This window comes from Candoia aspera, chromosome 4, assembly GCF_035149785.1.
Source record: "Candoia aspera isolate rCanAsp1 chromosome 4, rCanAsp1.hap2, whole genome shotgun sequence".
Classification (NCBI taxonomy): Eukaryota; Metazoa; Chordata; class Lepidosauria; order Squamata; family Boidae; genus Candoia; species Candoia aspera.
In genome coordinates, this window is record NC_086156.1 from 100861937 (window position 1) to 100868777 (window position 6841).

Sequence of the window (6841 nt, forward strand, 5' to 3'; positions counted from 1 at the left end):
AATCAAACTCAAGCTGGAAGCAAGCGTGTGAGTCAAGAAGCAATCTGTAAGGATAGCTGTTCCTTGTGGTCTGTCTTCTGGGAGAGTTACAAGAGGAGGATTGAACAGAGAGAAAAGATGACAGAGTAAAGAGAGGGGGCAGTTATGAAAGCACAGAATCCGGCCCTTAAAAGCAAGGTGGCAAGGCGGAAGCTGATCTCTTGGGATGTATTTTTGTTAACTGGATCATAGAAGCCTAGACATTTAGGCCCTTGAATCCAGTCCCTGCATAGCTCAAAAAGTCCAAATTAAAGCATCCCAGGCAGAAGGCTGCCTAGTCTCCAGCTGAACATATCCAGCAAAGGAGAGCCCATCGCCTTCCTCAATCACGGGCTCCATTACTGAATAGCTGTTAGTGTTGAGAATCCTTTTTCTCGTGTTCAGTTGAAATCTACCCCCTTTGGAACTTAAATCTGTTACCCCATGTCCTGCACACTGGAATGAGAATGACTGGTCTTGACTTTCTACTGGGTGATACTCTCAGGCATTTGAAGAGAGTTACCAGATCCCTAGCCCCCACCCCCCACCCCCATGGTGGTGTGACTTTGTACTTAGCTCAGTTGCAAGCATCCTAGCCCTGCTGGATCTATATCAAGACTGAGCAGCAAGTAGATTAGGATCCATTGGTCAAATGTAGGTGGGGGAGGAGGAGGCCATTGAATGTTGGCAGCAGTAGCAGTAACTAAATAGCAGCCTCCCTAAATTTTAGGAAGTGCTTGTTGGAAGTGAAGCAAACTTAGCATAACAAGGAGTTTTTGGGTGGAGAGTGACCCATATATCCTATTTCTGCATGCCATAGCAAATTCCTGCTTTCCAAATTACATCCTAATGGATGCTTTGATTTTCTCCCCTCAAATCTGTTTGGTGGAGGGTGGAAGAAAGGATTAATGCAAGTGGAAATTCCTCTCTCTTCTGAACTAGAGGGGCCCTCAAAGTGTGCCCTGCCTAGGATGGCAAAAAATATGGCATTGAGAACATGATGGCCGACGTCACTGCTGGTGGACTGCAGGTGACAAGTTGGAGCATGCACTTCCCATGGCTGAAATCCCCCCTTTTTAAAAACTGTATTTGTTGCTTTCCACATGGGCAGCATATTAAGAATGACTGCCATTCTTGTTGCTCTTTAGCAGCTGAAGTGATATTTACAAATAATAGTGCACAGTCTAACTTCTGTTACTTCTGTTACAGCTCGAGCGTGGCTATGAAAACTAGGGGTCAAATAGTTACCATCAAGTACTTGTAAAAACTGCTTTGGGGATAATGGGGTGGTCCCTTCATCCCCATCCTTTCTCGTTGAAAGGTCTGAAACAGGTGTGCAACTGCCAGCTGAATTGAGTTATGCTTCTCCATGAGACTGGAAGTCCGGATTCATGGGACTCTTGATCTCAAAGGGGGTTGTAACTCTGTTCTCCTGAACGTGGTTGCACCATCACTAGAAATCTTCTCCAACAATGTGCGTGCATCCTGCTGCCCTCAGCTACCCCTTGAAGATAACTCATCCCATTTGAATGTCCAGTGCAGTGTTTCTTAACCTTGGCAACTTGGCTGGGGAATTCTGGGAGTTGAAGTCCACACATCTTCAAGTTGCCAAAGTTGAGAAATGTTGGTCCAATGAATGTTTGCTCAGGGTTGCAGTCCTTACTCAGGGCACTGGAAAACGGGGACCAGTGTCATCTCTCCCCACCTTTCCCAGCTAGAAGGGGGGGCAGCTGGTAGCATCAACATCAAGTTTTTCTGGGGGGGGGTTGGAGAAAGGAAGTTTGGGGCACTGTGTCTTGATTGGGCTACCCCTCTTCTCAACGTGTATCTGTTGTCCTGGAGGATAGACCACTTCCTGTACTTGTCTTGCTTGCCCACGTGGCAAAGGATTGTAACCAGGGCCAAGAAGCTTTGGAGGCTGGTGACAGGCCCCTCTGTGGTTACGGGCCACGATAGCTACCTAACAAATGCAACTCTGCTGTATCAAGCAGTGCTGCATTAACCTATCAAGCGTGAGTAGTTCTGCTCCAGCTTCTTCAGGAATATTTTTGGCCCTGGTGGCATGGGAGATCATTAAGGGGTCTCTTTTTTTTCTGGACCCATCTCATGTGCAAGGAGCAATATTAAGTATTGTCCTCTTTCTCTTAGAGCCAGTTAACTATCTTGAGAAGAATACTCTAGTGCTCTCTCAAAGCAGCAGTATTAACAGCTTGTTATTTATATATGTACATAGGAACAATCTTGGGCTGTTTAATTTTGAAGTGCTGTTTTCATCTTTTTTTTCCCCCTTTTCCCTCTTTATATGAATATATCTCTGCTTGGGTGCTGGTGCCCCGATGTACTGTGGAAGTCTGGAAGGTGGGGAAATGCCTTTCTCTTTGCTGCTAGCCTTCTAACCCCCTCCCACCTTGGTCTCGGAGCTGGGCAAGACAGCTCAGCTGAAAAGACAATAGGCAAGGCTGTGTGTCTTCATCTGGGTTTGCTATAGATTTTAGCATCCCAAGAGAGCCATTTTTAAGCAAGGCTTTACAATGAAACCCCTCTTCCCTTCCCTTCCTTCTCTCCAATGCCCCTTTCTTTCCTTTTATATATGGTCTTTTTCTCTCTCTCTTTTCGAGCCCTCTCTCTTGTACCTTCCTTCATTTTTTCCCTGCCAAGTTCTCTTGCCAGAGACCGATCCCCCATAGTCAACTTGAAATCGGTACAAAGGCAACATGGAGCTTATTCTTTGTTCCTGCCCCTTACCAATTTCAGACATTTTTGGAAATGGCAAGAATGTGAATCTTATTTAAAAAATACCCTGCAATGCTTGCAATTGGTAAATGGGGTAGGGCAATGTCTGAAGGCTTATTTTTAATTTTTAATTTATTACTCAAGTTAAATTCCACCTTCATTTTGTACAACTCAAGGCTTATCTCTATTGCACGTTCAAGCCAGTTTATCTCTAGTTGAGCGATCAGGACCCTGATCAGAAGACTTGGATAACTAATTCTGTAAAGGAACTTCCAGCATTCTCAGCAAGTCTGCCAATGAATAGTTTGTTTTCATCCTGGTTGCTTGGGGGAAACTTTAATTTGTTAAGAAAAAGGTGGTGATAACTGGGTCTTGAGTGATCAGTTTCTCAACAGCACAGAATTTTTTAGCAGCCGTGATAGGACAGTTTTGTAGAAAGAATGATGTTGGCTCATCATCAAAGAACCAGAGTGGAATGGTATGTGGGAAAGGCCTTGGGAGACCAGGCAAAGAGAGGCTGCCCAGGGAACGGTCAGATAAGAGACAGCATAGCCCACAGCTGGATAGTGGGTGGGACAAGAGGCTCAGAAGGGACCTTCCCTGTCGTCTTGAGCTGTAAAAGGAGATTATGGGAGAATTGTACTTTCAGACTTGCAAGATTCTGTTAATGTAGCTTTAAAATAAAGTAGAATTAGCTTATCTGGTTGTGTTTCCTGTCTGGTCTACCTGGTAAGGCTGGCCCAGCATGGTGTGATATTAGGTAGTGTGGGATTTCTGTTGGAGAGAATAAGGTTTAAATCCCGATTCACTATTTGACTTGGTGAACTCTGCCACTCACTCTTTTTCAACCTCACCTGTTTTATAAGATCGTTGTGAGAATTTTTAAAAAATGGGAGGGCCTTAGTTTTCTCACACCCTCATGTAGGTGTTGGGACCGGACCAAGAAACGACACTGAGTCAGTGTATTCCAACTAGTTTTTATTATTCTCACTGAATAGACGGAATCTTGCCAGATTAAAGCTATCCTAACCCGTGGGGAAATAACCCAAGACAGTCAAAGGTGGGGCTATCCTGACTCTCTCTGACCCCCTGCCAAGGCTTTCCAAACTGTGAGTCCTCTGCTCCCTCTTTCCTGGGGAATCAGCAGCACTGAATTCCACGATAGGCCTGCCTTAGGCGTGAAAGCCGGCTGGGTGACTTTGGGCCAGTCACACTCTCTCAGACCAACACACACACACACACTCTCATAATAGTGCCATGAGACCATTGAAATATTTTTAATCATTTAATGATTTAATTAAGTTAATTATTGAATGGTTTATGGTTTAATGATGTTTTGATGTTTTATTTGTCTCCTTCCCCAAAGTGGCCCAGACTTGCTGTCCCACTATTTGGGCAGTGTCCATGTTCATCGTACACACCATCAGCTTTGGTGTGACCCACAGTGTGATTTGTGTTCCAATGTCACTGAAACTAAGCAAAGTTGAAAAATAGGGGGGATAGGAGACCACTTGAAAATAACTCCCACCTACAGGGTTTTCATCCTCTATGGAAGAAAGAGGAGATGTAGGTTAAAAGGGTGACCAAATACTTGGCTGATATAATACTTTGCAATCTGAATAGAAAACATTGAAAAAGGGATAGAATTGCTGAAACCCAAGCTGTGCTGACAGCTGCTAGAATTTTGCTTATTACTATGATTGCAGAGTATGCTGGGAAATGTAGTTTTTGTGGCAGGAAATGGGCTTGGTTCCTTTCAGCTGTGTCATTGCATGAGATGACTTTGGAAGTTGTCCTTTCTTTTCTTCCCTCCCTCACCACCCACCCACCCAGAAACTTTTCCACACTAACAGTTTCATTTCCATTTTGGTTGGCCTATTAAGCCTGTGTAAATTAAAACTTGGCTTGTACCTTTATCTGTTTGCAAATGGCAGGAGGTTTTGTAAACGATGCAACTGAACACAGGCAAGAATCTCATTATGATCTTACCTTTTTGGAGTAGAAAACGCTTTCTTTTCTGATGCAGTTCTGTCTGGTTAATGAGTCCAAAAGATTCCCCTCCTCTCCCCAGGTTGGTGAAAGGCCTCTGCCTAGGCTCTGGAATGTAATGTTCCCTACTGAGATTAGATTACTATTTTTCTTGTTTCTGAGGCTGCCTTTAGAGACAATCTGGAACACTCGGCTAATACAAAACATCTATATTGTGGCTGTTTAGTTTGTAGCTCAGCTAAAGTGCTAGTTTTGGCTTACAAAATTTTAGACCGCCTTCAGACCCCATCAGTTTAAAAGGATGTCCCTGGATCAGTCTGCCTGCAACGTAAGTGCAGGGGACAGAGGCCCTTCCCGTTCATTCGGCAGTCCAAAGGGTCAGGTTGAAAAACCAGTTTTCTGATAACCACCCAGAGTCATTGTTGGGATGGATGGTAGAAAAATGGGATGGATGGATGGATAGATGGATGATGTATAGATAGATGGATAAACTGTCTCACTTCCCCTGTGTGAACTTCCAGCTGGGGTTTGGCAGGTCCCTCTTACTGCCTGCTTTTAATGGAGTGTTTGCTTATTTGTTTATTGGTTGTGATGTTTTTCTAGGTCAAACGTTTGCATTAATGCTTTGTTGTTTGCATTATCTGGAAACCCACAGGTTTTTCTGGCTCCCAGGTGGCCTGACCAACTTTTGAATGTGCCAAGAATTGTGTACCAAGCTGCTGTAGAAATGGGTGGGCAAAGAGAAGGAGGGAATGCCATCGATAACTCCCCCTCCATTAGCAAATGATGCTTTTTGCCTTTCTTGGCCTCCACTGTAAAACCTTCACTGTAAAATCCAAAAGATGGTGCTGTGCGGGTAGGCACATTTTAATTACAGGCATCACTCTCTCTTTTGGCAGCATCTATTTTTGTTCCTGAACGCATTCAGCCTTGCCTGTCCATCCTGCCTTCCCCCATCTCCTTCCTAGACTTTCATCAGCTGTGTTCCTGAGGCCTCGGCCCATCTTCCTCTCTGGCTGAGCCCCAGCTTCTGTTCCTCCGGCTACGGGAACCTTGTCCTCAGCGCATAACAGCTGGAGAAAAATGGGGTTTACTTAGGATGTTTATTGGTCTGAAAGTGCTGTAGAGTTTAAACACTTTGTCGCCGATTGCCTCTGCTGTGTTGCCTGTCAGCTAAATAATGTTTAAAGTTAATATTCTAATACTCAGCAAAACAACAGCAGAGCAAAAACATCCTATGCAATAAAAGCAATAGCATGAAGTTCTGGTCCTTCTCTTGCTTGTCCTGACTTGGAGGGTAGCAGAATAGAGGTACACGTGTTTGGGGACAAATGAAGGGACATCCCTTGGGTTGCTTAGCTAAGAAATAATATTAGGATAATTGAGTTTAGGGGGGACTGCAGGGGGGTCAAAAAAGGCAAGGTGGCAGACACGACCATGTGATTGAAGCCATGTGATTTTTACATGCATCACAATCATGCAGTTGTGGCCATCTTGCCCCTCCCTTCTCCCTTTTCCTTTGGAAGGTATCTCAAGATCAGCTTTACAAGTGGGTGATCCGCTGCTTGTTTTCCTCATGAACCCCCCTCCCATTCTTCATGCCGATGAAAAGAAGCAATTAACAAAGCAAAAAAGCTGCAGTTTTCCATTAATGGGGAGTGCAGATGAAGAAGAATAAGCTTAATATTTCATATATTTCAATTCTTTTTTTTTTTAAGGAAGAGAAACTGACAGCCCAAAAATGGGAAAAGGATCAAAAAGTTTGGGCATGTCATTGTGTCACCACTGTGTTTCCTCCATGTGACTCTCAAGATGGAAAAAAAATTAATTGCCACCCCCTCCAAGCTAGATCCATCATCAACAGTTCAGGAAATCCTACATATGTACAGCCTCTGCTTAATACCCCTCCACACGCATGATACATGGCTATATACAGTATGCTTATGATGCACATACACAGACACATAGACACACTAGTGAAAAGAGTCCGGTGATTCCAAGGTCTTTATTGCCCTATCACACTCCTTAGATCATCTGGAAGTTCTTCCTAATGTTTAACCTGAATTTGCTTCCTTGTAATCTGAACTTGCTAGTTGGGTCT

At 44.1% G+C, this 6841-nt stretch overlaps 1 long non-coding RNA gene across 1 annotated transcript; it reads left to right on the forward strand.

The window, feature by feature from the left end:
* Positions 1–569: 569 nt before the first annotated feature.
* Positions 570–6001, forward strand: LOC134495668 (uncharacterized). The gene is made up of 2 exons (XR_010067837.1): positions 570–3676; positions 3917–6001. It is a non-coding gene; the product is annotated as an uncharacterized LOC134495668 (long non-coding RNA).
* Positions 6002–6841: the final 840 nt, after the last annotated feature.